Source organism: Lissotriton helveticus, chromosome 11 (assembly GCF_964261635.1).
Source record: "Lissotriton helveticus chromosome 11, aLisHel1.1, whole genome shotgun sequence".
NCBI classification, from domain to species: domain Eukaryota; kingdom Metazoa; phylum Chordata; class Amphibia; order Caudata; family Salamandridae; genus Lissotriton; species Lissotriton helveticus.
In genome coordinates, this window is record NC_136072.1 from 710,372,248 (window position 1) to 710,398,871 (window position 26,624).

General features: G+C 43.8%; 33 non-coding genes across 33 annotated transcripts; all 33 read left to right on the forward strand.

Moving 5' to 3' along the window:
• The first annotated feature begins 36 nt into the window (after positions 1-36).
• Positions 37-118, forward strand: TRNAS-UGA (transfer RNA serine (anticodon UGA)). The gene has a single exon. It is a non-coding gene; the product is annotated as a tRNA-Ser (tRNA).
• A 544-nt stretch (positions 119-662) lies between these two features.
• TRNAS-CGA (transfer RNA serine (anticodon CGA)) lies at positions 663-744 on the forward strand. The gene has a single exon. It is a non-coding gene; the product is annotated as a tRNA-Ser (tRNA).
• Positions 745-1,284: 540 nt separating this feature from the next.
• Positions 1,285-1,366, forward strand: TRNAS-CGA (transfer RNA serine (anticodon CGA)). The gene has a single exon. It is a non-coding gene; the product is annotated as a tRNA-Ser (tRNA).
• A 540-nt stretch (positions 1,367-1,906) lies between these two features.
• Positions 1,907-1,988, forward strand: TRNAS-UGA (transfer RNA serine (anticodon UGA)). Its single transcript has one exon. It is a non-coding gene; the product is annotated as a tRNA-Ser (tRNA).
• A 544-nt stretch (positions 1,989-2,532) lies between these two features.
• Positions 2,533-2,614, forward strand: TRNAS-CGA (transfer RNA serine (anticodon CGA)). Its single transcript has one exon. It is a non-coding gene; the product is annotated as a tRNA-Ser (tRNA).
• A 1,147-nt stretch (positions 2,615-3,761) lies between these two features.
• On the forward strand, positions 3,762-3,843 carry TRNAS-CGA (transfer RNA serine (anticodon CGA)). The gene has a single exon. It is a non-coding gene; the product is annotated as a tRNA-Ser (tRNA).
• Positions 3,844-4,383: 540 nt separating this feature from the next.
• TRNAS-CGA (transfer RNA serine (anticodon CGA)) lies at positions 4,384-4,465 on the forward strand. Its single transcript has one exon. It is a non-coding gene; the product is annotated as a tRNA-Ser (tRNA).
• Positions 4,466-5,612: 1,147 nt separating this feature from the next.
• TRNAS-UGA (transfer RNA serine (anticodon UGA)) lies at positions 5,613-5,694 on the forward strand. Its single transcript has one exon. It is a non-coding gene; the product is annotated as a tRNA-Ser (tRNA).
• Positions 5,695-6,234: 540 nt separating this feature from the next.
• Positions 6,235-6,316, forward strand: TRNAS-CGA (transfer RNA serine (anticodon CGA)). Its single transcript has one exon. It is a non-coding gene; the product is annotated as a tRNA-Ser (tRNA).
• A 540-nt stretch (positions 6,317-6,856) lies between these two features.
• On the forward strand, positions 6,857-6,938 carry TRNAS-CGA (transfer RNA serine (anticodon CGA)). Its single transcript has one exon. It is a non-coding gene; the product is annotated as a tRNA-Ser (tRNA).
• Positions 6,939-8,711: 1,773 nt separating this feature from the next.
• On the forward strand, positions 8,712-8,793 carry TRNAS-CGA (transfer RNA serine (anticodon CGA)). Its single transcript has one exon. It is a non-coding gene; the product is annotated as a tRNA-Ser (tRNA).
• A 540-nt stretch (positions 8,794-9,333) lies between these two features.
• On the forward strand, positions 9,334-9,415 carry TRNAS-CGA (transfer RNA serine (anticodon CGA)). The gene has a single exon. It is a non-coding gene; the product is annotated as a tRNA-Ser (tRNA).
• Positions 9,416-9,959: 544 nt separating this feature from the next.
• On the forward strand, positions 9,960-10,038 carry TRNAS-UGA (transfer RNA serine (anticodon UGA)). The gene has a single exon. It is a non-coding gene; the product is annotated as a tRNA-Ser (tRNA).
• Positions 10,039-10,566: 528 nt separating this feature from the next.
• On the forward strand, positions 10,567-10,647 carry TRNAS-CGA (transfer RNA serine (anticodon CGA)). Its single transcript has one exon. It is a non-coding gene; the product is annotated as a tRNA-Ser (tRNA).
• A 542-nt stretch (positions 10,648-11,189) lies between these two features.
• On the forward strand, positions 11,190-11,271 carry TRNAS-UGA (transfer RNA serine (anticodon UGA)). The gene has a single exon. It is a non-coding gene; the product is annotated as a tRNA-Ser (tRNA).
• Positions 11,272-13,059: 1,788 nt separating this feature from the next.
• TRNAS-UGA (transfer RNA serine (anticodon UGA)) lies at positions 13,060-13,141 on the forward strand. The gene has a single exon. It is a non-coding gene; the product is annotated as a tRNA-Ser (tRNA).
• Positions 13,142-13,682: 541 nt separating this feature from the next.
• Positions 13,683-13,767, forward strand: TRNAT-UGU (transfer RNA threonine (anticodon UGU)). Its single transcript has one exon. It is a non-coding gene; the product is annotated as a tRNA-Thr (tRNA).
• Positions 13,768-14,309: 542 nt separating this feature from the next.
• TRNAS-UGA (transfer RNA serine (anticodon UGA)) lies at positions 14,310-14,388 on the forward strand. The gene has a single exon. It is a non-coding gene; the product is annotated as a tRNA-Ser (tRNA).
• Positions 14,389-14,915: 527 nt separating this feature from the next.
• On the forward strand, positions 14,916-14,996 carry TRNAS-CGA (transfer RNA serine (anticodon CGA)). The gene has a single exon. It is a non-coding gene; the product is annotated as a tRNA-Ser (tRNA).
• Positions 14,997-15,538: 542 nt separating this feature from the next.
• Positions 15,539-15,620, forward strand: TRNAS-UGA (transfer RNA serine (anticodon UGA)). The gene has a single exon. It is a non-coding gene; the product is annotated as a tRNA-Ser (tRNA).
• Positions 15,621-16,164: 544 nt separating this feature from the next.
• On the forward strand, positions 16,165-16,246 carry TRNAS-CGA (transfer RNA serine (anticodon CGA)). The gene has a single exon. It is a non-coding gene; the product is annotated as a tRNA-Ser (tRNA).
• Positions 16,247-16,787: 541 nt separating this feature from the next.
• On the forward strand, positions 16,788-16,869 carry TRNAS-UGA (transfer RNA serine (anticodon UGA)). The gene has a single exon. It is a non-coding gene; the product is annotated as a tRNA-Ser (tRNA).
• Positions 16,870-17,410: 541 nt separating this feature from the next.
• TRNAT-UGU (transfer RNA threonine (anticodon UGU)) lies at positions 17,411-17,495 on the forward strand. Its single transcript has one exon. It is a non-coding gene; the product is annotated as a tRNA-Thr (tRNA).
• A 540-nt stretch (positions 17,496-18,035) lies between these two features.
• Positions 18,036-18,117, forward strand: TRNAS-CGA (transfer RNA serine (anticodon CGA)). Its single transcript has one exon. It is a non-coding gene; the product is annotated as a tRNA-Ser (tRNA).
• Positions 18,118-18,642: 525 nt separating this feature from the next.
• On the forward strand, positions 18,643-18,723 carry TRNAS-CGA (transfer RNA serine (anticodon CGA)). Its single transcript has one exon. It is a non-coding gene; the product is annotated as a tRNA-Ser (tRNA).
• Positions 18,724-19,263: 540 nt separating this feature from the next.
• On the forward strand, positions 19,264-19,345 carry TRNAS-UGA (transfer RNA serine (anticodon UGA)). Its single transcript has one exon. It is a non-coding gene; the product is annotated as a tRNA-Ser (tRNA).
• Positions 19,346-19,889: 544 nt separating this feature from the next.
• On the forward strand, positions 19,890-19,970 carry TRNAS-UGA (transfer RNA serine (anticodon UGA)). Its single transcript has one exon. It is a non-coding gene; the product is annotated as a tRNA-Ser (tRNA).
• A 541-nt stretch (positions 19,971-20,511) lies between these two features.
• Positions 20,512-20,593, forward strand: TRNAS-UGA (transfer RNA serine (anticodon UGA)). Its single transcript has one exon. It is a non-coding gene; the product is annotated as a tRNA-Ser (tRNA).
• Positions 20,594-21,137: 544 nt separating this feature from the next.
• Positions 21,138-21,218, forward strand: TRNAS-UGA (transfer RNA serine (anticodon UGA)). Its single transcript has one exon. It is a non-coding gene; the product is annotated as a tRNA-Ser (tRNA).
• A 541-nt stretch (positions 21,219-21,759) lies between these two features.
• Positions 21,760-21,841, forward strand: TRNAS-UGA (transfer RNA serine (anticodon UGA)). The gene has a single exon. It is a non-coding gene; the product is annotated as a tRNA-Ser (tRNA).
• A 544-nt stretch (positions 21,842-22,385) lies between these two features.
• TRNAS-CGA (transfer RNA serine (anticodon CGA)) lies at positions 22,386-22,467 on the forward strand. The gene has a single exon. It is a non-coding gene; the product is annotated as a tRNA-Ser (tRNA).
• Positions 22,468-23,009: 542 nt separating this feature from the next.
• Positions 23,010-23,091, forward strand: TRNAL-CAA (transfer RNA leucine (anticodon CAA)). The gene has a single exon. It is a non-coding gene; the product is annotated as a tRNA-Leu (tRNA).
• Positions 23,092-23,633: 542 nt separating this feature from the next.
• On the forward strand, positions 23,634-23,718 carry TRNAS-UGA (transfer RNA serine (anticodon UGA)). The gene has a single exon. It is a non-coding gene; the product is annotated as a tRNA-Ser (tRNA).
• Positions 23,719-26,624: the final 2,906 nt, after the last annotated feature.

A 26,624-nucleotide genomic window follows, 5' to 3' on the forward strand; every position in this document is an offset into this window, starting at 1 on the left:
GCTCGTATACGACAACAGTGACATCATACTCACGCAGCTGCGATGGCCGAGTGGTTAAGGCGTTGGACTTGAAATCCAATGGGGTTTCCCCGCGTAGGTTCGAATCCTGCTTGCAGCGTCATGATATTTTGCATGAACACCATTTGGTTTAGTTAAGTAAATGTTCACTTCTCGTTATACAATCCTCATCAAGTCACAGAGTTAAACGGCAAAAACTCAAACTAAATGTAAACATTGAGACAATTTCTATACCCAGGAAGTTTTTCAGAGAGCAGGTGGCTAGGAATGGTTTGTAGTCTGGACATGTCCTGCCTGATCTAGACAAGTCAGGAAAAGAGTATTTTTTTTTTATGAAGCGTGTCTTGTTTAGGCTTTTGGACTTTTTCTGAGTACACTTAAGGGCCCGTTGCCACCGCCGTAATAGAGGGAAAAGAGGGTAGAAATGCACAGTGAATGATTACCGCTCATCTGTGCCCTGTCACTCACTTTGAGTGATACGTGTTGCTATTTTTATTAATTGTATGAAAGCATGTGAAATAAGTGAGGGCAACAGGGCACTGCTGGTTCCTGCCCCGTCCTTTTGTTACTTTATTTTTTAGGTCTCAGCCTGACGTGAGCAGCGCATGGCTCATATACGACAACAGTGACACAATACTCATGGAGCTGCGATGGCCGAGTGTTTAAGGCGTTGGACTCGAAATTCAATGGGGTTTCCCTGCGCAGGTTCGCATCCTGCTTGCAGCATCGGGCGATTTTGCATGAACACCATTTGGTTTGTTAAGGAAATGTTCACTTCTCGTTACGCAATCCTCATCAAGTCACAGAATTAAACAGCAAAAACTCAAACTAAATGTAAACATTAAGACAATTTCAACACTCCTGAAGTGTTTTAGAGAGCAGGTGGTTCGAAGGGTTCGTAGTCTGGACCTGTCCTGCTTGATCATGACGAGTCACGAAAAGAGTCATTTTTTTATGTAGAGTGTCTTGTTTAGGCTTTTGGACTCTTTCTGAGTACACTTAAGGGCCCGGTCCCAGCGCTGTAATATAGGGAAAAGAGGGTAGAAATGCGCAGTGATTGATTACTGCTCATCTGTGCCCTGTCACTCACTTTGAGTGATACGTGTTGCTATTTTTATTAATTGTATGAAAGCAAGCGAAATAAGTGAGGGCAACAGAGCACTGCTGGTACCTGCCCCTTCCTTCGGTTACTTTATTTTTTAGGTCTCGGTCTGACGTGAGCAGCGAATGGCTCATATACGACAACAGTGACATCATATTCATGGAGCTGCGATGGCCGAGTGGTTAAGGCATTGGACTCGAAATCCAATGGGGTTTCCCTGCGCAGGTTCGAATCCTGCTTGCAGCGACGTCCGATTTTGCATGAACACCATTTGGTTTGTTAAGGAAATTTTCACTTCTCGTTAGTCAATCCTCATCAAGTCACAGAGTTAAACAGCAAAAATTCAAACTAAATGTAAACATTAAGACAATTTCAACACTCAGGAAGTGTTTAAGAGAGCAGGTGGTTTGGAAGGGATCGTAGTCTGGACCTGTCCTGCCTGATCTTGATGAGTCACAAAAAGAGTAATTTTTTTATGTAGCGTGTCTTGTTTAGGCTTTTGGACTCTTTCTGAGTACACTTAAGGGCCCATTCCAGAGCCGTAATATAGGGAAAAGAGGGCAGAAATGTGCAGTGATTGATTACTGCTCATATGTGACCTGTCACTCACTTTGAGTGATGCGTGTTGCTATTTTTATTGATTGTATGAAAACATGCGAAATAAGTGAGGGAGACAGGGCACTGCTGGTACGTGCCCTGTCCTTCCGTTACTTTAATTTGTAGGTGTCGGCCTGATGTGAGCAGCGCATGGCTCGTACACGACAACAGTGACATCATACTCACGCAGCTGTGATGGCCAAGTGGTTAAGGCGTTGGACTTGAAATCCAATGGGGTTTCCCCCCGTAGGTTCGAATCCTGCTTGCAGCGTCATGACATTTTGCATGAACACCATTTGGTTTAGTTAACTAAATGTTCACTTCTCGTTATGCAATCCTCATCAAGTCTCAGAGTTAAACGGCAAAAACTCAAACTAGATGTAAACTTTGAGACAATTTCTACACCCAGGAAGTGTTTTAGAGAGCAGGTGGCTAGGAAGGGTTAGTAGTCTGGACCTGTCCTGCCTGATCTAGACAAGTCAGGAAAAGAGTAATTATTTTTTCTGAAGCGTGTCTTGTTTATTCTTTTGGACTCTTTCTGAGTACACTTAAGGGTCCGTTGCCACCACCGTAATACAGGGAAAAGAGGGCAGAAATGTGCAGTGATTGATTACCACTCATCTGTGCCCTGTCACTCACTTTGAGTGATACGTGTTGCTATTTTTATTAATTGTATGAAAGCATGTGAAATAAGTGAGGGCAACAGGGCACTGCTGGTTCCTGCCCCGTCCTTATGTTACTTTATTTTTTAGGTCTCGGCCTGACGTGAGCAGCGCATGGCTCATATACGACAACAGTGACATCATAATCATGGAGCTGCGATGGCCGAGTGGATAAGGCGTTGGACTCGAAATTCAATGGGGTTGCCCTGCACAGGTTCGAATCCTGCTTGCAGCATCGGGCGATTTTGCATTAACACCATTTGGTTTGTTCAGGAAATGTTCACTTCTCGTTACGCAATCCTCATCAAGTCACAGAGTTAAACAGCAAAAATTCAAACTAAATGTAAACATTAAGACAATTTCAACACTCAGGAAGTGTTTAAGAGAGCAGGTGGTTTGGAAGGGTTCGTAGTCTGGACCTGTCCTGCCTGATCTTGATGAGTCACAAAAAGAGTAATTTTTTAATGTAGCGTGTCTTGTTTAGGCATTTGGACTCTTTCTGAGTACTCTTAAGTGCCCATTCCCAGCGCCGTAATATAGGGAAAAGAGGGTAGGAATGTGCAGTGATTGATTACCGCTCATCTGTGCCCTGTCACTCACTTTGAGTGATACGTGTTGCTATTTTTATTAATTGTATGAAAGCATGCGAAATAAGTGAGGGCAACAGGGCACTGCTGGTACCTGCCCCGTCCTTCCGTTGCTCTATTTTTTAGGTCTCGGTCTGACGTGAGCAGTGCATAGCTCGTATACGACAACATGGAGCTGCGATGGCCGAGTGGTTAAGGCGTTCGACTCGAAATCAATGGGATTTCCCTGCACAGGTCCGAATCCTGCTTGCAGCCTCGTGCGATTTTGCATGAACACCATTTGGTTTGATAAGGAAATGTTCACTTCTCGTTACGTAATCCTCATCAAGTAACAGAGTTACACAGCAAAAACTCAAACTAAATGTAAACATTAAGACAATTTCAACACTCAGGAAGTGTTTTAGAGAGCAGGTGGCTCGGAAGGGTTCGTAGTCTGGACCTGTCCTGCCTGATCTTGACGAGTCACGAAAAGAGTAATTTTTTTATGTAGCGTGTCTTGTTTAGGCTTTTGGACTCTTTCTGAGTACACTTAAGGGCCCATTCCAGAGCCGTAATATAGGGAAAAGAGGGCAGAAATGTGCAGTGATTGATTACTGCTCATCTGTGCCCTGTCACTCACTTTGAGTGATGCGTGTTGCTATTTTTATTGATTGTATGAAAGCATGCGAAATAAGTGAGGGAGACAGGGCACTGCTGGTACGTGCCCTGTCCTTCCGTTACTTTAATTTGTAGGTCTCGGCCTGATGTGAGCAGCGCATGGCTCGTATACGACAACAGTGACATCATACTCACGCAGCTGTGATGGCCGAGTGGTTAAGGCGTTGGACTCGAAATTCAATGGGGTTTCCCAGCGCAGGTTCGCATCCTGCTTGCAGCATCGGGCGATTTAGCATGAACACCATTTCGTTTGTTAAGGAAATGTTCACTTCTCGTTATGCATTCCTTATCAAGTCACAGAATTAAACAGCAAAAACTCAAACTAAATGTAAACATTAAGACAATTTCAACACTCCGGAAGTGTTTTAGAGAGCAGGTGGTTCGAAGGGTTAGTAGTCTGGACCTGTCCTGCTTGATCTTGACGAGTCACGAAAAGAGTAATTTTTTTATGTAGAGTGTCTTGTTTAGGCTTTTGGACTCTTTCTGAGTACACTTAAGGGCCCGGTCCCAGCGCCGTAATATAGGGAAAAGAGGGTAGAAATGCGCAGTGATTGATTACTGCTCATCTGTGCCCTGTCACTCACTTTGAGTGATACGTGTTGCTATTTTTATTAATTGTATGAAAGCAAGCAAAATAAGTGAGGGCAACAGAGCACTGCTGGTACCTGCCCCTTCCTTCGGTTACTTTATTTTTTAGGTCTCGGTCTGACGTGAGCAGCGAATGGCTCATATACGACAACAGTGACTTCATGCTCATGGAGCTGCGATGGCCGAGTGGTTAAGGCGTTGGACTCGAAATCCAATGGGGTTTCCCTGCGCAGGTTCGAATCCTGCTTGCAGCGACGTCTGATTTTGCATGAACACCATTTGGTTTGTTAAGGAAATTTTCACTTCTCGTTGGTCAATCCTCATCAAGTCACAGAGTTAAACAGCAAAAATTCAAACTAAATGTAAACATTAAGACAATTTCAACACTCAGGAAGTGTTTAAGAGAGCAGGTGGTTTGGAACGGTTCGTAGTCTGGACCTGTCCTGCCTGATCTTGACGAGTCACAAAAAGAGTAATTTTTTTATGTAGCGTGTCTTGTTTAGGCATTTGGACTCTTTCTGAGTACTCTTAAGTGCCCATTCCCAGCGCCGTAATATAGGGAAAAGAGGGTAGGAATGTGCAGTGATTGATTACCGCTCATCTGTGCCCTGTCACTCACTTTGAGTGATACGTGTTGCTATTTTTATTAATTGTATGAAAGCATGCAAAATAAGTGAGGGCAACAGGGCACTGCTGGTACCTGCCCCGTCCTTCCGTTGCTCTATTTTTTAGGTCTCGGTCTGACGTGAGCAGTGCATAGCTCGTATACGACAACATGGAGCTGCGATGGCCGAGTGGTTAAGGCGTTCGACTCGAAATCAATGGGATTTCCCTGCACAGGTCCGAATCCTGCTTGCAGCCTCGTGCGATTTTGCATGAACACCATTTGGTTTGATAAGGAAATGTTCACTTCTCGTTACGTAATCCTCATCAAGTAACAGAGTTAAACAGCAAAAACTCAAACTAAATGTAAACATTAAGACAATTTCAACACTCAGGAAGTGTTTTAGAGAGCAGGTGGCTCGGAAGGGTTCGTAGTCTGGACCTGTCCTGCCTGATCTTGACGAGTCACGAAAAGAGTAATTTTTTTATGTAGCGTGTCTTGTTTAGGCTTTTGGACTCTTTCTGAGTACACTTAAGGGCCCATTCCAGAGCCGTAATATAGGGAAAAGAGGGCAGAAATGTGCAGTGATTGATTACTGCTCATCTGTGCCCTGTCACTCACTTTGAGTGATGCGTGTTGCTATTTTTATTGATTGTATGAAAGCATGCGAAATAAGTGAGGGAGACAGGGCACTGCTGGTACGTGCCCTGTCCTTCCGTTACTTTAATTTGTAGGTCTCGGCCTGATGTGAGCAGCGCATGGCTCGTATATGACAACAGTGACATCATACTCACGCAGCTGTGATGGCCGAGTGGTTAAGGCGTTGGACTTGATATCCAATGGGGATTCCCCGCGTAGGTTCGAATCCTGCTTGCAGCGTCATGAGATTTTGCATGAACACCATATGGTTTAGTTAAGGAAATGTTCACTTCTCGTTATGCAATCCTCATCAAGTCACAGAATTAAACAGCAAAAACTCAAACTAAATGTAAACATTAAGACAATTTCAACACTCCGGAAGTGTTTTAGAGAGCAGGTGGTTCGAAGGGTTCGTAGTCTGGACCTGTCCTGCTTGATCTTGACGAGTCACGAAAAGAGTCATTTTTTTATGTAGAGTTTCTTGTTTAGGCTTTTGGACTCTTTCTGAGTACACTTAAGGGCCCATTCCAGAGCCGTAATATAGGGAAACGAGGGCAGAAATGTGCAGTGATTGATTACTGCTCATCTGTGCCCTGTCACTCACTTTGAGTGATGCGTGTTGCTATTTTTATTGATTGTATGAAAGCATGCGAAATAAGTGAGGGAGACAGGGCACTGCTGGTACGTGCCCTGTCCTTCCGTTACTTTAATTTGTAGGTCTCGGCCTGATGTGAGCAGCGCATGGCTCGTATACGACAACAGTGACATCATACTCACGCAGCTGTGATGGCCGAGTGGTTAAGGCGTTGGACTCGAAATTCAATGGGGTTTCCCTGCGCAGGTTCGCATCCTGCTTGCAGCATCGGGCGATTTAGCATGAACACCATTTCGTTTGTTAAGGAAATGTTCACTTCTCGTTACGCATTCCTTATCAAGTCACAGAATTAAACAGCAAAAACTCAAACTAAATGTAAACATTAAGACAATTTCAACAATCCGGAAGTGTTTTAGAGAGCAGGTGGTTCGAAGGGTTAGTAGTCTGGACCTGTCCTGCTTGATCTTGACGAGTCACGAAAAGAGTAATTTTTTTATGTAGAGTGTCTTGTTTAGGCTTTTGGACTCTTTCTGAGTACACTTAAGGGCCCGGTCCCAGCGCCGTAATATAGGGAAAAGAGGGTAGAAATGCGCAGTGATTGATTACTGCTCATCTGTGCCCTGTCACTCACTTTGAGTGATACGTGTTGCTATTTTTATTAATTGTATGAAAGCAAGCGAAATAAGTGAGGGCAACAGAGCACTGCTGGTACCTGCCCCTTTCTTCGGTTACTTTATTTTTTAGGTCTCGGTCTGACGTGAGCAGCGAATGGCTCATATACGACAACAGTGACATCATACTCATGGAGCTGCGATGGCCGAGTGGTTAAGGCGTTGGACTCGAAATCCAATGGGGTTTCCCTGCGCAGGTTCGAATCCTGCTTGCAGCGACGTCCGATTTTGCATGAACACCATTTGGTTTGTTAAGGAAATTTTCACTTCTCGTTGGTCAATCCTCATCAAGTCACAGAGTTAAACAGCAAAAATTCAAACTAAATGTAAACATTAAGACAATTTCAACACTCAGGAAGTGTTTAAGAGAGCAGGTTGTTTGGAAGGGTTCGTAGTCTGGACCTGTCCTGCCTGATCTTGACGAGTCACAAAAAGAGTAATTTTTTTATGTAGCGTGTCTTGTTTAGGCATTTGGACTCTTTCTGAGTACTCTTAAGTGCCCATTCCCAGCGCCGTAATATAGGGAAAAGAGGGTAGGAATGTGCAGTGATTGATTACCGCTCATCTGTGCCCTGTCACTCACTTTGAGTGATACGTGTTGCTATTTTTATTAATTATATGAAAGCATGCGAAATAAGTGAGGGCAACAGGGCACTGCTGGTACCTGCCCCGTCCTTCCGTTGCTCTATTTTTTAGGTCTCGGACTGACGTGAGCAGTGCATAGCTCGTATACGACAACATGGAGCTGCGATGGCCGAGTGATTAAGGCGTTCGACTCGAAATCAATGGGATTTCCCTGCACAGGTCCGAATCCTGCTTGCAGCCTCGTGCGATTTTGCATGAACACCATTTGGTTTGATAAGGAAATGTTCACTTCTCGTTACGTAATCCTCATCAAGTAACAGAGTTAAACAGCAAAAACTCAAACTAAATGTAAACATTAAGACAATTTCAACACTCAGGAAGTGTTTTAGAAAGCAGGTGGCTCGGAAGGGTTCGTAGTCTGGACCTGTCCTGCCTGATCTTGACGAGTCACGAAAAGAGTAATTTTTTTATGTAGCGTGTCTTGTTTAGGCTTTTGGACTCTTTCTGAGTACTCTTAAGGGCCCATTCCCAGCGCCGTAATATAGGGAAAAGAGGGTAGAAATGTGCAGTGACTGATTACCGCTCATCTGTGCCCTGTCACTCACTTTGAGTGATGCGTGTTGCTATTTTTATTATTTGTATGAAAGCATGCGAAATAAGTGAGGGAGACAGGGCACTGCTGGTACATGCCCCGTCCTTCCGTTACTTTAATTTTTAGGTCTCGGCCTGACATGAGCAGCGCATGGCTCGTATACGACAACAGTGACATCATACACATGCAGCTGCGATGGCCGAGTGGGTAAGGTGTTGGACTAGAAATCCAATGGGGTTTCACCGCGTTGGTTTGAATCCTGCTTGCAGTGTCATGAGATTTTGCATTAGCACCATTTGGTTTAGTTAAGTAAATGTTCACTTCTCGTTATGCAGTCCTCTTCAAGTCACAGAGTTAAACGGCAAAAACTCAAACTAGATGTAAACATTGAGACAATTTCTACACCCAGGAAGTGTTTTACAGAGCAGGTGGCTCGGAAGGGTTCGTAGTCTGGACCTGTTTGCCTGATCTAGACAAATCACGAAAAGAGTAATATTTTTTCATGAAGCGTGTCTTGGTTAGGCTTTTGGACTTTTTCTGAGTACACTTAAGGGCCCGTTGCCACCGCCGTAATAGAGGGAAAAGAAGGTATAAATGCACAGTGAATGATTACCGCTCATCTGTGCCCTGTCACTCACTTTGAGTGATACGTGTTACTATTTTTATTAATTGTATGAAAGCATGTGAAATAAGTGAGGGCAACAGGGCACTGCTGGTTCCTGCCCCGTCCTTTTGTTACTTTATTTTTTAGGTCTCGGCCTGACGTGAGCAGCGCATGGCTCATATACGACAACAGTGATGTCATACTCATGGAGCTGCGATGGCCGAGTGGTTAAGGCGTTGGACTCGAAATTCAATGGGGTTTCCCTGCGCAGGTTCGCATCCTGCTTGCAGCATCGGGCGATTTTGCATGAACACCATTTGGTTCGTTAAGGAAATGTTCACTTCTCGTTACGTAATCCTCATCAAGTCACAGAATTAAACAGCAAAAACTCAAACTAAATGAAAACATTAAGACAATTTCAACACTCCGGAAGTGTTTTAGAGAGCAGGTGGTTTAAAGGGTTCGTAGTCTGGACCTGTCCTGCTTGATCTTGATGAGTCACGAAAAGAGTCATTTTTTTATGTAGAGTGTCTTGTTTAGGCTTTTGGACTCTTTCTGAGTACACTTAAGGGCCCGGTCCCAGCGCTGTAATATAGGGAAAAGAGGGTAGAAATGCGCAGTGATTGATTACTGCTCATCTGTGCCCTGTCACTCACTTTGAGTGATACGTGTTGCTATTTTTATTAATTGTATGAAAGCAAGCGAAATAAGTGAGGGCAACAGAGCACTGCTGGTACCTGCCCCTTCCTTTGGTTACTTTATTTTTTAGGTCTCGGTCTGACGTGAGCAGCGAATGGCTCATATACGACAACCGTGACATCATACTCATGGAGCTGCGATGGCCCAGTGGTTAAGACGTTGGACTCGAAATACAATGGTGTTTCCCTGCGCAGGTTCGAATCCTGCTTGCAGCAACGTACGATTTTGCATGAACACCATTTGGTTTGTTAAGGAAATTTTCACTTCTCGTTAGTCAATCCTCATCAAGTCACAGAGTTAAACAGCAATAATTCAAACTAAATGTAAACATTAAGACAATTTCAACACTCAGGAACTGTTTTAGAGAGCAGGTGGTTCAGAAGGGTTCGTAGTCTGGGCCTGTCCTGCCTGATCTTGACGAGTCACAAAAAGAGTAACTTTTTCATGTAGCGTGTCTTGTTTAGGCTTTTGGACTCTTTCTGAGTACTCTTAAGGGCCCATTCCCAGCGCCGTAATATAGGGAAAAGAGGGTAGAAATGTGCAGTGATTGATTACCGCTCATCTGTGCCCTGTCACTCACTTTGAGTGATGCGTGTTGCTATTTTTATTAATTGTATCAAAGCATGCGAAATAAGTGAGGACAACAGGGCACTGCTGGTACCTGCCCCGTCCTTCCGTTGCTTTATTTTTTAGGTCTCGGTCTGACTTGAGCAGCGCATGGCTCGTATACGACAACAGTGACATCATTTTCATGGACCTGAGACGGCCGAGTGGTTAAGGCGTTGGACCTGAAATCCAATGGGGTTTCCCTGCGCAGGTTCGAATCCTGCTTGCAGCATCGTGAGATTTTGCATGAATGCCATTTGGTTTAGTTAAGTAAATGTTCACTTCTTGTTATGCAATCCTCATCAAGTCACGGAGTTAAACGGCAAAAACAAAAACTAGATGTAAATATTGAGACAATTTCCACACCCAGGAAGTGTTTTAGAGAGCAGGTGGCTCGGAAGGGTTCGTAGTCTGGACCTGTCCTGCTTGATCTTGACGAGTCACGAAAAGAGTCATTTTTTTTATGTAGAGTGTCTTGTTTAGGCTTTTGGACTCTTTCTGAGTACACTTAAGGGCCCAGTCCCAGCGCCGTAATACAGGGAAAAGAGGGCAGAAATGTGCAGTGATTGATTACCGCTCATCTGTGCCCTTTCACTCACTTTGAGTGATGCGTGTTGCTATTTTTATTAATTGTATGAAAGCAAGCGAAATAAGTGAGGGCAACAGAGCACTGCTGGTACCTGCCCCTTCGTTCGGTTACTTTATTTTTTAGGTCTCGGTCTGACGTGAGCAGCGAATGGCTCGTATACGACAACATGGAGCTGCAATGGCCGAGTGGTTAAGGCGTTGGACTCGAAATCAATGGGGTTTCCCTACGCAGGTCCGAATCCTGCTTGCAGCCTCGTGCGATTTTGCATGAACACCATTTGGTTTGATAAGGAAATGTTCACTTCTCGTTACTCAATCCTCATCAAGTAACAGAGTTAAACAGCAAAAATTCAAACTAAATGTAAACTTTAAGACAATTTCAACACTCAGGAAGTGTTTTAGAGAGCAGGTGGCTCGGAAGGGTTCGTAGTCTGGACCTGTCCTGCCTGATCTTGACGAGTCACAAAAAGAGTAATTTTTTTATGTAGCGTGTCTTGTTTAGGCATTTGGACTCTTTCTGAGTACTCTTAAGTGCCCGTTCCCAGCGCCGTAATATAGGGAAAAGAGGGTAGGAATGTGCAGTGATTGATTACCGCTCATCTGTGCCCTGTCACTCACTTTGAGTGATGCGTGTTGCTATTTTTTATTAATTGTATCAAAGCATGCGAAATAAGTGAGGGCAACAGGGCACTGCTGGTACGTGCCCCGTCCTTCCGTTACTTTAATTTTTAGGTCGCGGCCTGATGTGAGCAGCGCATGGCTCGTATACGACAACAGTGACATCATACTCACGCAGCTGCGATGGCCGAGTGGTTAAGGCGTTGGACTTGAAATCCAATTGGGTTTCCCCGAGTAGGTTCGAATCCTGCTTGCAGCGTCATGAGATTTTGCATGATTCCCATTTGCTTTAGTTAAGTAAATGTTCACTTCTCGTTATGCAATCCTCATCAAGTCACAGAGTTAAACGGCAAAAACTCAAACTATATGTAAACATTGAGACAATTTCTACACCCAGGAAGTGTTTCAGAGAGCAGGTGGCTAGGAATGGTTTGTAGTCTGGACATGTCCTGCCTGATTTAGACAAGTCAGGAAAAGAGTAATTATTTTTTAAGAAGCGTGTCTTGTTTAGGCTTTTGGACTTTTTCTGAGTACACTTAAGGGCCCGTTGCCACCGCCGTAATAGAGGGAAAAGAGGGTAGAAATGCACAGTGAATGATTACCGCTCATCTGTGCCCTGTCACTCACTTTAAGTGATACGTGTTGCTATTTTTATTAATTGTATGAAAGCATGTGAAATAAGTGAGGGCAACAGGGCACTGCTGGTTCCTGCCCCGTCCTTTTGTTACTTTATTTTGTAGGTCTCGGCCTGACGTGAGCAGCGCATGGCTCATATACGACAACAGTGACATCATACTCATGTACCTGCGATGGCCGAGTGGTTAAGGCGTTTGACTCGAAATTCAATGGGGTTTCCCTGCGCAGATTCGCATCCTGCTTGCAGCATCGGGCGATTTTGCATGAACACCGTTTGGTTCGTTAAGGGAATGTTCACTTCTCGTTACGCAATCCTCATCAAGTCACAGAATTAAACAGCAAAAACTCAAACTAAATATAAACATTAAGACAATTTCAACACTCCGGAAGTGTTTTAGAGAGCAGGTGGTTCGAAGGGTTCATAGTCTGGACCTGTCCTGTTTGATCTTGACGAGTCACGAAAAGAGTAATTTTTTTATGTAGAGTGTCTTGTTTAGGCTTTTGGACTCTTTCTGAGTACACTTAAGGGCCCGGTCCCAGCGCTGTAATATAGGGAAAAGAGGGTAGAAATGCGCAGTGATTGATTACTGCTCATCTGTGCCCTGTCACTCACTTTGAGTGATACGTGTTGCTATTTTTATTAATTGTATGAAAGCAAGCGAAATAAGTGAGGGCAACAGAGCACTGCTGGTACCTGCCCCTTCCTTCGGTTACTTTATTTTTTAGGTCTCGGTCTGACGTGAGCAGCGAATGGCTCATATACGACAACAGTGACATCATACTCATGGAGCTGCGATGGCCGAGTGGTTAAGGCGTTGGACTCGAAATCAACGGGGTTTCCCTGCACAGGTCCGTATCCTGCTTGCAGCGACGTACGATTTTGCATGAACACCATTTGGTTTGTTAAGGAAATTTTCACTTCTCGTTAGTCAATCCTCATCAAGTCACAGAGTTAAACAGCAATAATTCAAACTAAATGTAAACATTAAGACAATTTCAATACTCAGGAAGTGTTTTAGAGAGCAGGTGGTTCAGAAGGGTTCGTAGTCTGGACCTGTCCTGCCTGATCTTGACGAGTCACAAAAAGAGTAATTTTTTCATGTAGCGTGTCTTGTTTAGGCTTTTGGACTCTTTCTGAGTACTCTTAAGGGCCCATTCCCAGCGCCGTAATATAGGGAAAAGAGGGTAGAAATGTGCAGTGATTGATTACCGCTCATCTGTGCCCTGTCACTCACTTTGAGTGACGCGTGTTGCTATTTTTATTAATTGTATCAAAGCATGCGAAATAAGTGAGGGCAACAGGGCACTGCTGGTACCTGCCCCGTCCTTCCGCTGCTTTATTTTTTAGGTCTCGGTCTGACTTGAGCAGCGCATGGCTCGTATACGACAACAGTGACATCATTTTCATGGAGCTGCGACGGCCGAGTGGTTAAGGCGTTGGACCTGAAATCCAATGGGGTTTCCCTGCGCAGGTTCGAATCCTGCTTGCAGCATCATGAGATTTTGCATGAATGCCATTTGGTTTAGTTAAGTAAATGTTCACTTCTTGTTATGCAATCCTCATCAAGTCACGGAGTTAAACGGCAAAAACAAAAACTAGATGTAAATATTGAGACAATTTCCACACCCAGGAAGTGTTTTAGAGAGCAGGTGGCTCGGAAGGGTTCGTAGTCTGGACCTGTCCTGCCTGATCTAGACGAGTCACGAAAAGAGTAATTTTTTATGTAGCGTGTCTTGTTTAGGCTTTTGGACTATTTCTGAGTACTCTTAAGGGCCCATTCCCAGCGCCGTAATACAGGGAAAAGAGGGCAGAAATGTGCAGTGATTGATTACCGCTCATCTGTGCCCTTTCACTCACTTTGAGTGATGCGTGTTGCTATTTTTATTAATTGTATGAAAGCATGCGAAATAAGTGAGGGAGACAGGGCACTGCTGGTACATGCCCCGTCCTTCCGTTACTTTAATTTTTAGGTCTCGGCCTGACGTGAGCAGCGCATGGCTCGTATACGACAACAGTGACATCATACACATGCAGCTGCGATGGCCGAATGGGTAAGGTGTTGGACTTGTAATCCAATGGGGTTTCACCGCGTTGGTTTGAATCCTGCTTGCAGGGTCATGAGATTTTGCATGAACACCATATGGTTTAGTTAAGGAAATGTTCACTTCTCGTTATGCAATCCTCATCAAGTCACAGAATTAAACAGCAAAAACTCAAACTAAATGTAAACATTAAGACAATTTCAACACTCAGGAACTGTTTTAGAGAGCAGGTGGTTCAGAAGGGTTCGTAGTCTGGGCCTGTCCTGCCTGATCTTGACGAGTCACAAAAAGAGTAACTTTTTCATGTAGCGTGTCTTGTTTAGGCTTTTGGACTCTTTCTGAGTACTCTTAAGGGCCCATTCCCAGCGCCGTAATATAGGGAAAAGAGGGTAGAAATGTGCAGTGATTGATTACCGCTCATCTGTGCCCTGTCACTCACTTTGAGTGATGCGTGTTGCTATTTTTATTAATTGTATCAAAGCATGCGAAATAAGTGAGGACAACAGGGCACTGCTGGTACCTGCCCCGTCCTTCCGTTGCTTTATTTTTTAGGTCTCGGTCTGACTTGAGCAGCGCATGGCTCGTATACGACAACAGTGACATCATTTTCATGGACCTGAGACGGCCGAGTGGTTAAGGCGTTGGACCTGAAATCCAATGGGGTTTCCCTGCGCAGGTTCGAATCCTGCTTGCAGCATCGTGAGATTTTGCATGAATGCCATTTGGTTTAGTTAAGTAAATGTTCACTTCTTGTTATGCAATCCTCATCAAGTCACGGAGTTAAACGGCAAAAACAAAAACTAGATGTAAATATTGAGACAATTTCCACACCCAGGAAGTGTTTTAGAGAGCAGGTGGCTCGGAAGGGTTCGTAGTCTGGACCTGTCCTGCTTGATCTTGACGAGTCACGAAAAGAGTCATTTTTTTATGTAGAGTGTCTTGTTTAGGCTTTTGGACTCTTTCTGAGTACACTTAAGGGCCCAGTCCCAGCGCCGTAATACAGGGAAAAGAGGGCAGAAATGTGCAGTGATTGATTACCGCTCATCTGTGCCCTTTCACTCACTTTGAGTGATGCGTGTTGCTATTTTTATTAATTGTATGAAAGCAAGCGAAATAAGTGAGGGCAACAGAGCACTGCTGGTACCTGCCCCTTCGTTCGGTTACTTTATTTTTTAGGTCTCGGTCTGACGTGAGCAGCGAATGGCTCGTATACGACAACATTAGGCTGCAATGGCCGAGTGGTTAAGGCGTTGGACTCGAAATCAATGGAGTTTCCCTACGCAGGTCCGAATCCTGCTTGCAGCCTCGTGCGATTTTGCATGAACACCATTTGGTTTGATAAGGAAATGTTCACTTCTCGTTACTCAATCCTCATCAAGTAACAGAGTTAAACAGCAAAAATTCAAACTAAATGTAAACTTTAAGACAATTTCAACACTCAGGAAGTGTTTTAGAGAGCAGGTGGCTCGGAAGGGTTCGTAGTCTGGACCTGTCCTGCCTGATCTTGACGAGTCACAAAAAGAGTAATTTTTTTATGTAGCGTGTCTTGTTTAGGCATTTGGACTCTTTCTGAGTACTCTTAAGTGCCCGTTCCCAGCGCCGTAATATAGGGAAAAGAGGGTAGGAATGTGCAGTGATTGATTACCGCTCATCTGTGCCCTGTCACTCACTTTGAGTGATAAGTGTTGCTATTTTTTATTAATTGTATCAAAGCATGCGAAATAAGTGAGGGCAACAGGGCACTGCTGGTACGTGCCCCGTCCTTCCGTTACTTTAATTTTTAGGTCTCGGCCTGATGTGAGCAGCGCATGGCTCGTATACGACAACAGTGACATCATACTCACGCAGCTGCGATGGCCGAGTGGTTAAGGCGTTGGACTTGAAATCCAATTGGGTTTCCCCGCGTAGGTTTGAATCCTGCTTGCAGCGTCATGAGATTTTGCATGATTCCCATTTGCTTTAGTTAAGTAAATGTTCACTTCTCTTTATGCAATCCTCATCAAGTCACAGAGTTAAACGGCAAAAACTCAAACTATATGTAAACATTGAGACAATTTCTACACCCAGGAAGTGTTTCAGAGAGCAGGTGGCTAGGAATGGTTTGTAGTCTGGACATGTCCTGCCTGATCTAGACAAGTCAGGAAAAGAGTAATTATTTTTTAAGAAGCGTGTCTTGTTTAGGCTTTTGGACTTTTTCTGAGTACACTTAAGGGCCCGTTGCCACCGCCGTAATAGAGGGAAAAGAGGGTAGAAATGCACAGTGAATGATTACCGCTCATCTGTGCCCTGTCACTCACTTTGAGTGATACGTGTTGCTATTTTTATTAATTGTATGAAAGCATGTGAAATAAGTGAGGGCAACAGGGCACTGCTGGTTCCTGCCCCGTCCTTTTGTTACTTTATTTTGTAGGTCTCGGCCTGACGTGAGCAGCGCATGGCTCATATACGACAACAGTGACATCATACTCATGGAGCTGCGATGGCCGAGTGGTTAAGGCGTTTGACTCGAAATTCAATGGGGTTTCCCTGCGCAGATTCGCATCCTGCTTGCAGCATCGGGCGATTTTGCATGAACACCGTTTGGTTCGTTAAGGGAATGTTCACTTCTCGTTACGCAATCCTCATCAAGTCACAGAATTAAACAGCAAAAACTCAAACTAAATATAAACATTAAGACAATTTCAACACTCCGGAAGTGTTTTAGAGAGCAGGTGGTTCAGAAGGGTTCGTAGTCTGGACCTGTCCTGCCTGATCTTGACGAGTCACAAAAAGAGTAATTTTTTCATGTAGCGTGTCTTGTTTAGGCTTTTGGACTCTTTCTGAGTACTCTTAAGGGCCCATTCCCAGTGCCGTAATATAGGGAAAAGAGGGTAGAAATGTGCAGTGATTGATTACCGCTCATCTGTGCCCTGTCACTCACTTTGAGTGACGCGTGTTGCTATTTTTATTAATTGTATCAAAGCATGCGAAATAAGTGAGGGCAACAGGGCACTGCTGGTACCTGCCCCGTCCTTCCGCTGCTTTATTTTTTAGGTCTCGGTCTGACTTGAGCAGCGCATGGCTCGTATACGACAACAGTGACATCATTTTCATGGAGCTGCGACGGCCGAGAGGTTAAGGCGTTGGACCTGAAATCCAATGGGGTTTCCCTGCGCAGGTTCGAATCCTGCTTGCAGCATCGTGAGATTTTGCATGAATGCCATTTGGTTTAGTTAAGTAAATGTTCACTTCTTGTTATGCAATCCTCATCAAGTCACGGAGTTAAACGGCAAAAACAAAAACTAGATGTAAATATTGAGACAATTTCCACACCCAGGAAGTGTTTTAGAGAGCAGGTGGCTCGGAAGGGTTCGTAATCTGGACCTGTCCTGCCTGATCTAGACGAGTCACGAAAAGAGTAATTTTTTATGTAGCGTGTCTTGTTTAGGCTTTTGGACTATTTCTGAGTACTCTTAAGGGCCCATTCCCAGCGCCATAATACAGGGAAAAGAGGGCAGAAATGTGCAGTGATTGATTACCGCTCATCTGTGCCCTTTCACTCACTTTGAGTGATGCGTGTTGCTATTTTTATTAATTGTATGAAAGCATGCGAAATAAGTGAGGGAGACAGGGCACTGCTGGTACATGCCCCGTCCTTCCGTTACTTTAATTTTTAGGTCTCGGCCTGACGTGAGCAGCGCATGGCTCGTATACGACAACAGTGACATCATACACATGCAGCTGCGATGGCCGAATGGGTAAGGTGTTGGACTTGTAATCCAATGGGGTTTCACCGCGTTGGTTTGAATCCTGCTTGCAGGGTCATGAGATTTTGCATTAGCACCATTTGGTTTAGTTAAGTAAATGTTCACTTCTCGTTATGCAGTCCTCTTCAAGTCACAGAGTTAAATGGCAAAAACTCAAACTAGATGTAAACATTGAGACAATTTCTACACCCAGGAAGTGTTTTACAGAGCAGGTGGCTCGGAAGGGTTCGTAGTCTGGACCTGTTTGCCTGATCTAGACAAATCACGAAAAGAGTAATATTTTTTCATGAAGCGTGTCTTGGTTAGGCTTTTGGACTTTTTCTGAGTACACTTAAGGGCCCGTTGCCACCGCCGTAATAGAGGGAAAAGAGGGTATAAATGCACAGTAAATGATTACCGCTCATCTGTGCCCTGTCACTCACTTTGAGTGATACGTGTTGCTATTTTTATTAATTGTATGAAAGCATGTGAAATAAGTGAGGGCAACAGGGCACTGCTGGTTCCTGCCCCGTCCTTTTGTTACTTTATTTTTTAGGTCTCGGCCTGACGTGAGCAGCGCATGGCTCATATACGACAACAGTGACATCATACTCATGGAGCTGCGATGGCCGAGTGGTTAAGGCGTTGGACTCGAAATTCAATGGGGTTTCCCTGCGCAGGTTTGCATCCTGCGTGCAGCATCGGGCGATTTTGCATGAACACCATTTGGTTTGTTAAGGAAATGTTCACTTCTCGTTACGCAATCCTCATCAAGTCACAGAATTAAACAGCAAAAACTCAAACTAAATGTAAACATTACGACAATTTCAACACTCCGGAAGTGTTTTAGAGAGCAGGTGGTTTAAAGGGTTCGTAGTCTGGACCTGTCCTGCTTGATCTTGACGAGTCACGAAAAGAGTCATTTTTTTATGTAGAGTGTCTTGTTTAGGCTTTTGGACTCTTTGTGAGTACACTTAAGGGCCCAGTCCCAGCGCTGTAATATAGGAAAAAGAGGGTAGAAATGCGCAGTGATTGATTACTGCTCATCTGTGCCCTGTCACTCACTTTGAGTGATACGTGTTGCTATTTTTATTAATTGTATGAAAGCAAGCGAAATAAGTGAGGGCAACAGAGCACTGCTGGTACCTGCCCCTTCCTTCGGTTACTTTATTTTTTAGGTCTCGGTCTGACGTGAGCAGCGAATGGCTCGTATACGTCAACATGGAGCTGCAATGGCCGAGTGGTTAAGGCGTTGGACTCGAAATCAATGGGGTTTCCCTGCGCAGGTCCGAATCCTGCTTGCAGCCTCGTGCGATTTTGCATGAACACCATTTGGTTTGATAAGGAAATGTTCACTTCTCGTTACTCAATCCTCATCAAGTAACAGAGTTAAACAGCAAAAACTCAAACTAAATGTAAACATTAAGACAATTTCAACACTGAGGAAGTGTTTTAGAGAGCAGGTGGCTCGGAAGGGTTCGTAGTCTGGACCTGTCCTGCCTGATCTTGACGAGTCACGAAAAGAGTAATTTTGTTATGTAGCGTATCTTGTTTAGGCTTTTGGACTCTTTCTGAGTACACTTAAGGGCCGATTCCAGAGCCGTAATATAGGGAAAAGAGGGCAGAAATGTGCAGTGATTGATTACTGCTCATCTGTGCCCTGTCACTCACTTTGAGTGATGCGTGTTGCTATTTTTATTAATTGTATGAAAGCATGCGAAATAAGTGAGGGAGACAGGGCACTGCTGGTACGTGCCCCGTCCTTCCGTTACTTTAATTTTTAGGTCTCGGCCTGATGTGAGCAGCGCATGGCTCGTATACGACAACAGTGACGTCAAACTCACGCAGCTGCGATGGCCGAGTGGTTAAGGCATTGGACTTGAAATCCAATGGGGTTTCCCCCCGTAGGTTCGAATCCTGCTTGCAGCGTCTTGAGATTTTGCATGAACACCATTTGGTTTAGTTAAGTAAATGTTCACTTCTCGTTATGCAATCCTCATCAAGTCACAGAGTTAAACGGCAAAAACTCAAACTAGATGTAAACTTTGAGACAATTTCTACACCCAGGAAGTGTTTTAGAGAGCAGGTGGCTAGGAAGGGTTTGTAGTCTGGACCTGTCCTGCCTGATCTAGACAAGTCAGGAAAAAAGTAATTTTTTTTTATGAAGCGTGTCTTGTTTAGGCTTTTGGACTTTTTCTGAGTACACTTAAGGGTCCGTTGCCACCGCCGTAATAGAGGGAAAAGAGGACAGAAATGTGCAGTGATTGATTACTGCTCATCTGTGACCTGTCACTCACTTTGAGTGATGCGTGTTGCTATTTTTATTGATTGTATGAAAGCATGCGAAATAAGTGAGGGAGAAAGGGCACTGCTGGTACGTGCCCTGTCCTTCCGTTACTTTAATTTGTAGGTGTCGGCCTGATGTGAGCAGCGCATGGCTCGTATACGACAACAGTGACATCATACGCACGCAGCTGCGATGGCCGAGTGGTTAAGGTGTTGGACTTGAAATCTGATGGGATTCCCCGCGTAGGCTCGAATCCTGCTTGCAGCGTCATGAAATTTTGCATGAACACCATTTGGTTTAGTTAACTAAATGTTCACTTCTCGTTATGCAATCCTCATCAAGTCACAGAGTTAAACGGCAAAAACTCAAACTAAATGTAAACATTAAGACAATTTCAACACTCAGGAAGTGTTTTAGAGAGCAGGTGGCTCGGAAGGGTTCGTAGTCTGGACCTGTCCTGCCTGATCTTGATGAGTCACGAAAAGAGTAACTTTTTTATGTAGCGTGTCTTGTTTAGGCTTTTGGACTCTTTCTGAGTACACTTAAGGGCCCATTCCAGAGCCGTAATATAGGGAAAAGAGGGCAGAAATGTGCAGTGATTGATTACTGCTCATCTGTGACCTGTCACTCACTTTGAGTGATGCGTGTTGCTATTTTTATTGATTGTATGAAAGCATGCGAAATAAGTGAGGGAGACAGGGCACTGCTGGTACGTGCCCTGTCCTTCCGTTACTTTAATTTGTAGGTGTCGGCCTGATGTGAGCAGCGCATGGCTCGTATACGACAACAGTGACATCATACTCACGCAGCTGCGATGGCCGAGTGGTTAAGGCGTTGGACTTGAAATCCAATGGGGTTTCCCCGCGTAGGTTCGAATCCTGCTTGCAGCGTCATGAAATTTTGCATGAACACCATTTGGTTTAGTTAACTAAATGTTCACTTCTCGTTATGCAATCCTCATCAAGTCACAGAGTTAAACGGCAAAAACTCAAACTAGATGTAAACTTTGAGACAATTTCTACACCCAGGAAGTGTTTTAGAGAGCAGGTGGCTAGGAAGGGTTTGTAGTCTGGACCTGTCCTGCCTGATCTAGACAATTCAGGAAAAGAGTAATTTTTTTTTATGAAGCGTGTCTTGTTTAGGCTTTTGGACTTTTTCTGAGTACACTTAAGGGCCCGTTGCCACCGCCGTAATAGAGGGAAAAGAGGACAGAAATGTGCAGTGATTGATTACTGCTCATCTGTGACCTGTCACTCACTTTGAGTGATGCGTGTTGCTATTTTTATTGATTGTATGAAAGCATGCGAAATAAGTGAGGGAGAAAGGGCACTGCTGGTACGTGCCCTGTCCTTCCGTTACTTTAATTTGTAGGTGTCGGCCTGATGTGAGCAGCGCATGGCTCGTATACGACAACAGTGACATCATACTCACGCAGCTGCGATGGCCGAGTGGTTAAGGTGTTGGACTTGAAATCCAATGGGATTCCCCGCGTAGGCTCGAATCCTGCTTGCAGCGTCATGAAATTTTGCATGAACACCATTTGGTTTAGTTAACTAAATGTTCACTTCTCGTTATGCAATCCTCATCAAGTCACAGAGTTAAACGGCAAAAACTCAAACTAAATGTAAACATTAAGACAATTTCAACACTCAGGAAGTGTTTTAGAGAGCAGGTGGCTCGGAAGGGTTCGTAGTCTGGACCTGTCCTGCCTGATCTTGATGAGTCACGAAAAGAGTAACTTTTTTATGTAGCGTGTCTTGTTTAGGCTTTTGGACTCTTTCTGAGTACACTTAAGGGCCCATTCCAGAGCCGTAATATAGGGAAAAGAGGGCAGAAATGTGCAGTGATTGATTACTGCTCATCTGTGACCTGTCACTCACTTTGAGTGATGCGTGTTGCTATTTTTATTGATTGTATGAAAGCATGCGAAATAAGTGAGGGAGACAGGGCACTGCTGGTACGTGCCCTGTCCTTCCGTTACTTTAATTTGTAGGTGTCGGCCTGATGTGAGCAGCGCATGGCTCGTATACGACAACAGTGACATCATACTCACGCAGCTGCGATGGCCGAGTGGTTAAGGCGTTGGACTTGAAATCCAATGGGGTTTCCCCGCGTAGGTTCGAATCCTGCTTGCAGCGTCATGAAATTTTGCATGAACACCATTTGGTTTAGTTAACTAAATGTTCACTTCTCGTTATGCAATCCTCATCAAGTCACAGAGTTAAACGGCAAAAACTCAAACTAGATGTAAACTTTGAGACAATTTCTACACCCAGGAAGTGTTTTAGAGAGCAGGTGGCTAGGAAGGGTTTGTAGTCTGGACCTGTCCTGCCTGATCTAGACAATTCAGGAAAAGAGTAATTTTTTTTTATGAAGCGTGTCTTGTTTAGGCTTTTGGACTTTTTCTGAGTACACTTAAGGGCCCGTTGCCACCGCCGTAATAGAGGGAAAAGAGGGTAGAAATGCACAGTGAATGATTACCGCTCATCTGTGCCCTGTTACTCACTTTGAGTGATACGTGTTGCTATTTTTATTAATTGTATGAAAGCATGTGAAATAAGTGAGGGCAACAGGGCACTGCTGGTTCCTGCCCCGTCCTTATGTTACTTTATTTTTTAGGTCTTGGCCTGACGTGAGCAGCGCATGGCTCATATACGACAACAGTGACATTATTCTCATGGAGCTGTGATGGCTGAGTGGGTAAGGCGTTGGAATCGAAATCCAATGGGGTTACCCTGCGCAGGTTTGAATCCTGCTTGCAGCGACGTATGATTTTGCATGAACACCATTTGGTTTGTTAAGGAAATGTTCACTTCTCGTTAGTCAATGCTCATCAAGTCACAGAGTTAAACAGCAAAAATTCAAACTAAATGTAAACATTAAGACAATTTCAACACTCAGGAAGTGTTTAAGAGAGCAGGTGGTTTGGAAGGGTTCGTAGTCTGGACCTGTCCTGCCTGATCTTGACGAGTCACAAAAAGAGTAATTTTTTTATGTAGCGTGTCTTGTTTAGGCATTTGGACTCTTTCTGAGTACTCTTAAGTGCCCATTCCCAGCGCCGTAATATAGGGAAAAGAGGGTAGGAATGTGCAGTGATTGATTACTGCTCATCTGTGCCCTGTCACTCACTTTGAGTGATGCGTGTTGCTATTTTTATTAATTGTATCAAAGCATGTGAAATGAGTGAGGGCAACAGGGCACTGCTGGTACCTGCCCCGTCCTTCCGTTACTTTAGTTTTTTAGGTCTCGGTCTGACGTGAGCAGCGCATGGCTCATATACGACAACAGTGACATTATACTCATGGAGCTGTGATGGGCGAGTGGTTAAGGCGTTGGACTCAAAATCCAAAGGGGTTTCCCTGCGCAGGTTCGAATCCTGCTTGCAGCATCGTGAGATTTTGCATGAATGCCATTTGGTTTAGTTAAGTAAATGTTCACTTCTTGTTATGCAATCCTCATCAAGTCACGGAGTTAAACGGCAAAAACAAAAACTAGATGTAAATATTGAGACAATTTCCACACCCAGGAAGTGTTTTAGAGAGCAGGTGGCTCGGAAGGGTTCGTAGTCTAGACCTGTCCTGCCTGATCTAGACGAGTCACGAAAAGAGTACGTTTTTTATGTAGCGTGTCTTGTTTAGGCTTTTGGACTCTTTCTGAGTACTCTTAAGGGCCCATTCCCAGCGCCGTAATACAGGGAAAAGAGGGCAGAAATGTGCAGGGATTGATTACCGCTCATCTGTGCCCTTTCACTCACTTTGAGTGATGCGTGTTGCTATTTTTATTAATTGTATGAAAGCATGCGAAATAAGTGAGGGAGACAGGGCACTGCTGGTACATGCCCCGTCCTTCCGTTACTTTAATTTTTAGGTCTCGGCCTGACGTGAGCAGCGCATGGCTCGTATACGACAACAGTGACATCATACACATGCAGCTGCGATGGCCGAGTGGGTAAGGTGTTGGACTTGAAATCCAATGGGGTTTCACCGCGTTGGTTCGAATCCTACTTGCAGGGTCATGAGATTTTGCATTAGCACCATTTGGTTTAGTTAAGTAAATGTTCACTTCTCGTTATGCAGTCCTCTTCAAGTCACAGAGTTTCAAGTTTTTATTATTATGTTTTCGGCTCTCAAACGAGGGCCACATATAACAATCATATACTTAAACACAAACATATACAATATTAAAATACAAAATCATTCAAGAAAACACCTCATGAACACAGCCCGGAGAAACACAAATTACCATTACAGGTTTCATTAATAAATGTCTAAAAAACTCCTAAAAAAATTTAAAATTTTGAAGCAAAACATTTCATTGGGTGGACAGTAAAGGGCATGGAAAAAAGTATTTACATTAAGAATTCCTAATTGTAAGCAAATAGATCTCAACCATTTAGAACGAAATGGGCGTAGTATAGGACAAATAAACAAAACATGATTTCGGTCTTGGACTGCCTTATTACAAAAATTACATATGGGGGATGTTCCATACCACTTTGCTAATAAAGAGTTTAAAGGAAGTAAATCGTGTCGCAAGAGGTACCATAACCTTCGTACTCGATGTGGGATATTCCAGGAGACATACTGCTGGGCCAGCTTTATTGAATACGAATTTAAGAGTAGTTCCCCCTCCTTCTTTCCATGTAAGGTAGACATATCCAATTTAAAGCAGAGTTCCCAAGATGCGTATTTCAGCTGAGACTTTAGTTGAGACGGAGAAAGTAAAAACAAAGTATTTTCCTCCAACTCTAACAATTTTACAGCTGTTCTGAAGTTTTTTACTAAAAATGAGAACTCATTTAAATTGCCCAGCAGTTCCTTTTTTATATATGCCCGTAAGGAACCCGGATCACCTCTGGCCAAACAGGCCACCCATCTTACTAGGGCAATCAACCCCTGTACCCAACAGCTCCGGAGGCCAAATTCCAGCCTACATGCTGACACTGAGCAAGCTGTATTAAAAGAAGAAATTCTTCTCAAAACCTTTCCCTCCATTAAATGCAGAAAACCCCAATGTCTTAATTCCACCAATTCTAATCCATAAAGCAGAGTTGCAGGGATTTTTGCATTATACACTTCCAAAAAATGAGCAAAGTGTCTTTTCCCTGTAGCAGAGTACAGCGAGCATAACCCCATACCATGAGACAGTGCCTTACTCGAATTATGTTCAATATGAGGTATTTCACTTAGGTTAGCTGCGATTATTTTACCTAAAAAGGGGTAAGTTTTAACCACCTCTAGTCTCTGACCACCAATAGCCCATCCAAAGTCTACAGATCTACATTTTTTCTTTCCAGTGATACACATAATTTTGCTTTTGGACACATTAATCTTCATGAAATGTCCTTCCGCAAATAAGTGTAAAGCTTGTAGGCGATTAGCTAAGCCCTTAGGAGTTAGATCTAAAATGAGGATATCATCCGCATACATTAAGACAGAAATGGATGAACCTCCAACCACCGGGGCTAAACCAACACCTGCAGCAATAGAAGCAGGAAGGTCCGCAATATATAGCGAAAACAACATGGGGGCCAGTAGACACCCCTGTTTTAACCCGTTTAGAGATGGGATGGACTGAGAAAGACCCCTTTCTCCACCTTGTAACACCTTACACCAGGTATTCGAGTGAAGAGATCTTACGAGTTCCAGTAGATGGGACGGCATACCCATTACAGCAAGCTTTCTCCACAGCGTTGGACGATCCACCTTGTCAAACGTTGTGGAGAAGTCTACAAATGCCGCATATACCCCACCTCCCCGGATTCGTACATATTTGTCCGTAATCACTTGAAGAGCAGTCAAATTATCAAGTGTACCATGTTTTTTACGGAACCCAGTCTGTTCCAAAGGTAAAATGTTATTTGCCTCCACCCAATCTGTAATTAATAATAAAAGGCATTTAGCAAAAACTTTTCCAACCGCGTCCAATAGAGCGATCAAACGATAGTTCATGGGTTTATCCCGCTCGCCCTTCTTAAATAGGGGTATTAATATACTTCCCTTCCAAGAAATAGGGACTGATCTTAATAAGAAGCATGCTTTAAACAAGGGGAAAAGAATCCTACTCCAAGTAGTAACATCCTGTTTCAAAACTGAAATGGGCAACTCATCTGGTCCCAACGCTCCGGAAGAGCGCATACTCTTAATCGCCAAAGCAATAGAATTCTCAGATGGCGGCTCCATAACGGACCTACTGTCCCAAAGAAGATCACTATCCTCACCCCTTATGCCATTTGATGCATACAGATTCAATAAGAATAAACGCCAGACATCCTCAGGAATAGAAACGGGAGTAGGGGAAGTTCTTACACCACACCCCTTACCAATTATGGACCAACAATCTCTGGATTTACCATAGGTAGAAGCCTCCCTTAGGCTAATCCAGAGAGAGTCTTCTTTTTCTTTCTTTAGTTTTGCTCTCACTCTGGTCCTCTTTCTTTTTAATAAGGATAACTTATTTTTTGTTTCCATGGATCTAAACAGAAATTGTTGCCTCACTAATTTATTTATTTATTTATTTAAAGGCAACAATAAACTAGGGACAAAATTCACTTTCTTGGAATATCTAAGCTTCTTTGCAAGTGCAATAAGCTTTTTCATAAAATGTTCAAAGCGAAGAAATTCCATACCCTGCCATTCTTTTAGTTCAAGTAGGGTTTCTGCAAGGATAGTTTGTAAACCCTTCATAGTCGTCGGGTTCCAGTAACATCTACCTGACCTACCAAGCAGAGAAAGTCCACCAGTACTTAAAGACCATGTATCCGTAACCTGAGGTTGTAATAAAAGAGTTATATTAATCACGTTATGATCGCTCATAGAAGTTTGAGAGACCATTAAATCCTGAATGAGAAAAAAAGAGACGTAGTCCATAATTACATAATCGAGGATAGATTCCCCCTTAGGAGACCTATGAGTAAATTTA